This window comes from Carya illinoinensis, chromosome 5 (genome assembly GCF_018687715.1).
Source record: "Carya illinoinensis cultivar Pawnee chromosome 5, C.illinoinensisPawnee_v1, whole genome shotgun sequence".
Lineage (NCBI taxonomy): Eukaryota > Viridiplantae > Streptophyta > Magnoliopsida > Fagales > Juglandaceae > Carya > Carya illinoinensis.
Window position 1 is genome coordinate 21,649,565 of NC_056756.1, and position 9,415 is coordinate 21,658,979.

Consider the following 9,415-nt stretch of genomic DNA (forward strand, 5'->3'; position numbering starts at 1 on the left):
AATGACAGGAAAAACAGTTGTTTAACTCACAATCATATATTCATAATCCTATAGCTCACAAAACATCATAGCAAGATTTAATATAATTGTCTCAAACTTACAAAAATCCAAAAAAATAGAGAATTCAACCTAGAATCTTAAACAATAAAGCTTAATCTATGAATTGAGATTTGAATTGAGATCAAGTCAAAGTATTTTCACGAATCAATCTCTACTATAGGCTTTACTCAAGATTTAGTTCTCCTATGGAGAACTAAAAAAGTACAAATAAAATGGTCTTTCTTTTCTAATTAGATCTGTTGTCCCAGACCTCAAAGGCCAAGCCAAAAGACTTGCTTCCTATTACATCATAGGAGAACTAAAAAAGTACAAATAAAATGGTCTTTTCTTTCTAATTAGATCTGTTGTCCCAGACCCCAAAGGCCAAGCCAAAAGACTTGCTTCCTATTACATCTAAACGCAACAAAGAAAAGATAAAAACTGTCATTTTCATTCAAAAGACCAAAAGAAAAAATAACGATTGATGACAGGTCCCGCGTCAACTCCTTCCCTTGTGTGTAATTCCATTGCAAGCTTCTCCGTGTCTCACATGTGAACTCCTTTCCTTGCCTTTCATTCAAAACAATAAAAATAAGATAATGATGATGAGCCTTAGTCCGAATGAAAGGGGCCCACTAGCATTGCTGTGTTGATGTCATCCACCTAAAAGCAGCTCTCAAATTTGATTAAATTCAAATCTTCCCTTAGTTTTGTTCAAGCGGAAAAGGCAGATAATATGATAAAGTCCCGCATGCACTTGAAACAGACCCACTCTTTCAGGGACTCTGAAATTATAAAAAAAAAAAATGTGCTTAGAAATATCTCAAAATAAATTAAAATTAAATTCAAGAATATAAATTAATTCCTATGATTTCTATTTACATTTTAGCATTCTAGTCTAATAATAAAATATTTAGAGTGCACTTTCGTACACTTATCACACAGGTTCCCAAAAGCTAATGGAATGAACCGTTGTGAATTGCCTATAAAAGTCCTTCCTCCCTAGCTGGTAATCATCACATCTCCCTTCCTCATCTTCAAGTGTTTAGGGCCTTTCTGTCTTCCTTGTGTGGGTTCTATTATGTGAATTCTAATTTTGATGAGCCTTCTGGCTCTGGGTGAGGCTTCTTGTATGAAGGCTTACCACAAGCTCGCATCGAAGCAGATGCTTGGTGACTCCTTGTGGTGTTCAGAGGGAATTTTTTGGAAGGTTGTGTTGTTCCTTGTCATCACTTGGAGCTGCATTGTAGAGGCGATGCGGCCTAGGCTTCATGGCCACATTGTTTGATGGTCTTTTCTATCTCAAGACATGTCGTGCAGTCCATGTTTCGTTAGGACATCATGACCTATTTGTTGATTGGGTCAACTAGGGCCTCTCTCTCAAGTTTGGTTGGTGTAGGAGATTTCTCCGGCCTCGAAACCATTCAGGTTTGGATGTACCTTCTCCAACCAAGGAGGAGGAAAAGGGGGCCTTGGTCTAGGTCTAGGGTCCCTATCGGGCCCTACTTAAGCTTGACACATTGTTGACATCGTTGATAGTGGCGATGATCGTGCTCCGGGGATCTCTGTTTGCAACTTCTACTAGAAAATGATTTGCTTTGACAACAGTTTTTCTGGTGGAAATCCAGAAGTTGAAGGGTCTTGAGGCGGATGAGTGAAAGGGCCCTCCGGCTCGTATCTTTTTTATACTTCTGGGATGGTGCGAGAGGGTGTAAGCCTCTAGTCGACCCCATTGACTTTGATCTTAACGATGGATTATTTTCCTTTTTCAGATGTACATGTCTATTTTTTCTTCTTGTAAGGTTCCCTGCAGGGATTTTGTACTCTTCCTCATTGTAAAGTCTTTGATTGTTAATGAATAAGTATTCTCCTTGCTTGTATTCCCATGTTCTTTTGTCTTCACTTCATTATCATCTCTTTGTACTTTGCACATATCTTTTACTTGCCCCGCGGAGAGGATAAGTGTTGAGCCTAAGATGGCACTATCAGTGCTAAAGTCTTGGCTTTCTTTTTCCCTCCTGGGTGAGTGACTTTCTACGATGCGGGAGCAGGTTAGAGCATTTTAAGTCACCCCCGCCTTGATAGTTTCTCAAACCATTGAATGGGGGTGACCAAATGATATGTAAGGCCATGATGACTTCGACACTTAGGCAGAGGTCAAGAAGCACTCAAGGCAGACCTTACCTTGTTGACCTTTGTGCTTGGCGAGAAAGGGGCTGAGCAGTATGTAAGGCTACGCTTGCCCAGATACTCCTATGAAGGTCGAGCAGCACTTAGGCTGAAATTCGCCTCATTGACCCTTGTGCTTGGCAAGAGGGGTTTGAGTGGCATGTAAGGCCAGGCTTACCCAGATACTCCTATTGAGGTCGAGCAGCACTTAGACTGAAACTTACATTGTTCACCCTCACACTTAACGAGGGGTCGAGCAACATATAAGGCCGGGATCACCCAAATAATCCTACAGAGGTGGAGTAGCACTTAGGCTGTGAAACCTCGTTGACCCCGCGATTGGTGAGATGGGCCTAGTGGCATGTAAGGCCAGGCTCGCCTAGATAGTCATGCGGAGGTCAAGCAGCACTTAGGTTGGAACTTGCCTCATTGACCCTCACGCTTGGTGAGAGGAGGTCGAGCAATATGTAAGGCTGGGCTCGCCCAGATACTCCTGCAACGGTCGAGTAGCACTTAGGCTGAAATTCAGATTAGGTGAATTATGAGCCTTCTATGATGTTACAAATTGGTAACTAATAGGCCATGTAAGTCTAAGAGAAACCCAAAGCCGAACTCCAAGTATCAAGAGTGAGGCTTGAACGTGAGCTACATGGCTTGCAGGAGAAGAGAATAAGCTAGGAACATTCTGCATGGATCACGTACAACAGTTACAAATATGGCTACATTTGTGAACGTGTGACTCACTCAAAAATGAGTAGCACTAAAGCTATCCCAAGTGCAGGAGGATGTCATGTAATAATTAGGGATAAATTCCTAGATTGTCTCCTCAGGGAAAGTTACTTAGAAATCAAACTCCTTGAAAAAGGTGAAAAACTTCACAAAGAGAAAATAAAATGATGGTATGTGTAATGGATGGGAGAGGACACTAGGCTTGGACTAGATTCATATTTTTGGATTTTGATTGTCGGATCGGAATGTAAAGGACTAATAGATTAAACTCAGAAATTAATAAAACTAAATTAAGAATTAAACTAAATTAGGAAGTAATTGACAAAACATGCACTGAAAATTGAAAATCTCCAAAATCAATGTTCTAGGGTTCATCATTGTATTCAAATCACAAATTCTCAATTAAACCACCATAATTGTAATCACTATTAAAATGAAAGCTTAAAAAAACAATAAAAATAAATAACAAGAATTAAATGAATAACAAATAAATTACTCAAACGTTTAAATCAAAATTCTCCAAAATAATTCAGAAACTCAAAACTGAAATGAAATAGCAAGTAGGGAATTGAAAAGATCAAGCCAATTGAATGGAGCTGAAGATTCGAAGCGGTGGAGGAGGCTGAGCTGCAGTGGCAATTGGACCCCTCAAGGAGTTCTTCAATCTGCTGCAATGTAAGTGAATGATCTAGTGGAAATTTTGTAGCTGCGTGAATGATTGATTGTATGAATCCTCCTATCCGAATCTGAATGAAAATCAATGGAAAATAATGAATTCTAAGTGTTTCTCTACTCAAAACCGAGTTTTCCCAGCCCAGAGTCGGCCATAAGATATAAAAAATCATTTATATACTCTGACGGCAGAATAAACCCTGATCTGTAAAATACGATATTCGCTCGAGTGGAGTGTCGAGCGAACATCAAGCGTTCAACTCTGCCTAAGTTCGCTTGAGCGGCCTGTTGAGCGAACATTGAGCATTCGACTCTGCCTGAATTTGCTCAAGCGGCCAAATGACTCCGTTCGAGCGATCTCTTTTCCCGCAACTCGCTCGAGCCCACTGTCGAATGGAAGTCGAGCGTTTGAATCTGCCTGACTTCGCTCGAGCAGCCAGAAGCCGCCGCTCGAGCGATATGTACCGTAAACCATATTAATCAACAGTTGATAAAATTAGAGCAGAAATTCATGCTTTTAATCAATTAAAATCACAACTTTGATTTATTCATTTTTCCATATAAAACCAATGATAAAGTAATGAAAGAATTAATATATATTGGTTCCAAAAGCATTAAAAATGCAATAATTCAGCTCAATCACACCCCCCAACTAGCATTTTGTTAATCCTTAAGCAAAATAGTGAAAATTAATTGAGATGAATATTGCATAAAGATCGAAATTCAAATAAAAACAATCAAACACAATTCTGAATTCTCACAAAAGTGACAGGTTACTACTCAACCCCCAAGGGTTATACCCACCAAGACTATCTCAACAATCTTTCACATAGAATTAAGGCAAATGTCTCAGAACTCAAATGTGTGTATGGAGCTAGACCGGTTGTGTGTTCCTCATTACTAGCCATGATTTGCCATAGGATTTTTCAACCTTAGGATTAAGCATTGCTGATTCTAACTACCTCAAAGCCCAAGGGTCTAGCAGTTTTCACGCCAGCTCTGTTTTTAAAGATTGGAAACTCAACCCCCAAAGTCTTGGGTAACTGTTTCTAGCCCTTTATACTTAGGAAAGTTCACTAAGTTGCCTTTATTCCTTTTCTCTCTTTTTTTTTTCTTTTCTTCTTTTCTTTTCAAATCCTTTTTTCTTTTCTTTTCCTTTTTTTCTTTTTGGCATGGCTCGGTAGTCCTGTAGTTTACTTCTCCAGTGTTAAATCAATGAATAGTAAATAAGGAACACTACAAGCGTAAGCATGTGCAAAATGTCCTTCAAAATTTGCCTTTCGTTCTACAAAACTTTTATCAAGTTTCATCTCAATAAGCATAACATCCTAGTGTTTCAAGCCACATATCAACAAAATATGATGCATCAAAAATCATGCTCTATGTTTTAAGCTTGAAAATAAATCTTCACAAATGATCCCGCTCAACTACTCCACCAATATGCTCAAATTTCACAAATCTTATTTTTTTATTTTTTATATATACTTTTTTTTTTAAATTGTGCACACATGCTACCCCCCAACTAGTGAGAGACATAGTCCTCAATGAGTCGAACGAAAGAAAAGAAAGTGCACAGAACTAAGCAAGCAAAACAAACAATCAACATAAAATATAAAATCAAAGCAAAAGAACAAATAAAAACAAAGCAAGTAAAGAAAACTATAAAGAAGGAGAAGCAAATCAAAACACTTCCCTGGGGTCTTGCACAAGCAAGATCTCTTCATGTGGATCAAAGACTTTCAGAAATGACTTTAAACGTTGTCCGTTAACAGTGAAGCTATTACCATTCTTCGGATTGACAATGTCTACCGCACCATGAGGATGAATGGTCTTTACAATGTATGGCCCACTCCATCGGGATTTCAACTTTCCAGGAAAAATGTGCAAGCGAGAGTTGTAAAGAAGAACTTCCTGGCCAAGTGTGAAATGCTTTGGATGAATTTTCTGATCATGCAGAATTTTCATGCGTTCCTTTGCAATCTGAGCGTTGTCATAAGCATTCCGACGAGCTTCATCCAATTCATTGATCTCAGAGAGAAACCGACGCTTATCTTGGGTGGACCATTCAGAAGGCATTCGCTCAGTCACCAGATAATTGACTATGTCAGCATACCAGGGAGCTCTATTAACCACAAACAGCTGCTCATCCGGGAAACTATCATCAAGAGGAAGGCTGACATTTGAAGAGGGAGATGATGACAATCTAGAGAGGTGGTCAGCTACCATGTTTTCAACTCCTTTCTTGTCCTTAATGTTGATGTTGAACTATTGAAGTAATAGAATCCAGCAAATCAAGCGTGGTTTTGCATCTTTCTTAGCCAACAAATACTTAAGAGCAGAGTGGTCAGTGAAAATAGTAACAGGAGAACCAAGAATATAAGTCCGAAATTTATCAAGTGTAAAAACCACTGCAAGCAATTCTTTTTCAGTAGTGGTATAATTTTTCTGGGCATCATTCAAGGTTCTACTAGCATAATAAATCACAAATGGCCTATTATCCACCCGCTGCCCCAAAATAGCTCCTAAGGCATAGTCACTAGCATCTGTCATAATCTCAAAGGGAAGGTCCCACTGCGGAGGTTGCACAATAGGTGCAGTGGTAAGCGATTTCTTAAGGGTATCAAAAGATTTTTGGCACTAATCAGTCCAAACAAATTCAATATCATTTTGTAAAAGAGTGCACAAAGGTTTTGCAATAGAACTAAACCCTTGAATAAACCGCCTATAAAAGCCAGCATGATCAAGAAAAGAACGAATATCCCTAACCGTCCTAGGAATAGGAAGTTTAGATATTAATTCAATCTTTGCCTTGTCAACCTTTATATCCTCAGAAGAAACAATATGCCCTAATACAATGCCCTGAGTGACCATAAATTGGCATTTCTCCCAATTAAGTAAAAGATTTTTTTCCTCACATCTCTGGAGAATACGTGCCAAATTATGCAAACAACTCTCAAAGGATTTTCCAAAAACAGAGAAATCATCCATGAATATTTCACAAATGTCATCAATCATGTCAGAAAAAATACTCATCATGCATCTCTGAAAAGTAGCTGGAACATTACACAAACCAAAAGGCATTCTAGTAAAAGCAAAAGTGCCAAAAGGACAGGTGAAAGTGGTTTTCTCCTGATCCTCACGCGTTACAGCAATTTGATAATAACCAAAATAGCCATCCAAGAAACAATAATATGCATTACCAGCTACTCTTTCCAAAATTTGATCCAAGAATGGTAAAGGAAAATGATCCTTCCTACTGGCTGAATTAAGTTTTCTATAGTCAATGCACATTCTCCAGCCAGTAACCATTCTAGTTGGAATCAACTCATTTTTATCATTTTTTATGATAGTCAAACCAGATTTTTTCAGTACCACTTGAGTTGGACTTACCCACTTACTGTCTGAGATAGGGTAAATGATACCTACTGCGAGTAGCTTAAGCACTTCCTCTTTCACAACTTCCTTCATGGTAGGATTAAGCCTATGTTGAGCATCATGAACTGGTCTAGCATCATCGTCAAGATGGATTTTGTGGGTACATATAGCGGCATCAATGCCTTTGATGTCAGCTATTGTCTAACCAATTGCGCCTCAATGCTTCCTTAATACTTCAATCAACTGGGCTTCATCCTTCTGATTTAGTTTTGAGGAAATCACCACTGGAAAAGTGTCTTCTTCAGGACCAAGAAACACATACTTTAAATCTTAAGGAAGTGGTTTCAGCTCCAACTAGGAAATTTCTTCCTCTAAAGATTTAAGCATGTCTGGTGGTGGTAGAGCTTCAAACTGGGGTTTCCATCTTGCTCCCGCAAACTGTACTTCAAGTGGTAATGAAGAATCTGCAAAACAATCAAAAAAATCAAAGTCATCTTCATTGATATGATCAATTTTCTCATCAAGTAAAAATTCAGGTGTCTGAAAAATATAATCATCATCAGATAAGGGAGAAGTTGAGCAAATAAAATCTGTAGGTGTCAAACTCTCCACAGCATTCAAATCACTTGTGTCATCAAAATGTGATGGCATCTTGCAAGCATTGAAAAAGTTCAACTCAAGTGTCATGTTCCCAAAGGTAAGCTTCAAAACTCCACTTCTGCAATTGATCAATGCATTTGATGTGGCTAGAAATGGTCTTCCTAGAATGACAGGAGCTTGGTAAATAGTGGAGACCGGCTGCTGCATGTCAAGAACCACAAAATCTACTGGGTAGTAGAATTTGTCCACCTGGACCAACACGTCCTCTACAATACCCCTCGGTACCTTAACTGATCTGTCAGCCAACTGTAGCATGATGGAGGTCTTTTTCAGCTCACCCAATCCCAACTGCTCATATACTGAGAACGGTAGCAAGTTCACACTACTCCCCAAATCAAGTAAAGCTCTCCCAATGCGTGATTCACCAATCATAATGCAAATGTTGGGAGAACCGGGATATCCAAACTTCTGAGGAGTCTCGCTCAATATCAATGCACTAACTTGCTCCGTTAGGAAAGCTTTCTTCTTCACATTCAGCTTCCTCTTCACTGTGCACAAGTCCTTCAAAAATTTTGCATATGAAGGCACTTGTTGTATGGCATCCAAGAGTGGAATATTGATCTTCACTTGCTTGAAAATCTCTTGAATCTCCATGTGATACTTGCTGTTTTGGCCAGCTGCCAATCTCTGAGGATAGGGAACCACAAGTTGGTATCCCTTACTAGTCTCAACATCTACACTCACAGGCTTCTTCAGCTCTGGTCTCACTACCTCTGATTCTTTCTCAACTTCATCAGTCTCTGTTACATCTTCAGGTGTAGGACCAACTACCTATGTGTCTATAGGCATCTCTGGTTGGGGAACTTCCTTCCCACTTCTCAAAGTAAGAACTGCCTTCGCTGTCTCAATAACATCCCCTGAGACATTATGCACTTGCTGTTGTTGCTGCCTGTACACTTGAGGATTAGGCTGAGGCTGTGCTGGAAATTTCCCTTTCTCTTGGGTGCTCAAGGTTGTGCTCATCTTATTAATAGTGCCTTGCAACTCATTTATGGCCTGAGTGTTCTGATTATTTGTGGTGGCCTGAATCTGCATGAATTACTGAAGTGTATTGGCCATTTGAGCCATACTGTCATCTAGAGTCTTCTTTGCAGATGATGAAGGCTGAGAACTCTGTGCAGCTACATGAGGCTGAAATCCAAGAGGAGTTACATAAGGATAGCTCTGAGGATTCTGATATGGCGGATACTGGTGCTGAGGAGCACCCTGATTAAATGGCTACTGCTGAGGTGGTAGGGACCGACCAGGCTGATCATTTCTCCATGAGAAATTTGGGTGATTCCTCCACCCCGGATTATATGTGTTGGAGAAAGGCTGATTTTGTGCTCTATTAACCCAGTTAGTTGATTGCATCTGCTCAGACCCACCTTCTTGAAATACTGGCATAATCGGGCAGTCTTGGATCTTATGGTTTGAATCAACACATATAGAACATGCCTCTACTACTTTCACAGCCTTCACTTTTTCCATTTCCATGACCTCTAGTCTTCTAGTCAATGCAGCTATTCGGGCTTGAACATCAATGTCTTCTTTAAGCTCATATCTACCCCCTCCAGAAATAGCCCTCAATGGTTGTGCTGCTAATGGAACTTGATCAGTACGAGTGTTCCACTGTTGTGCGCTTTCAGCAAGGTAGTCAAAAAATGATAGTGCTTCATCAGGTTCCTTGCTGAAGAACTCCCCATTGCACATTGTCTGAACAAACTGTTTGCATTCAGGAGTGAGACCAGTGTAAAAATAGCTCACCAACCTCCAAGATTCAAAACCATGA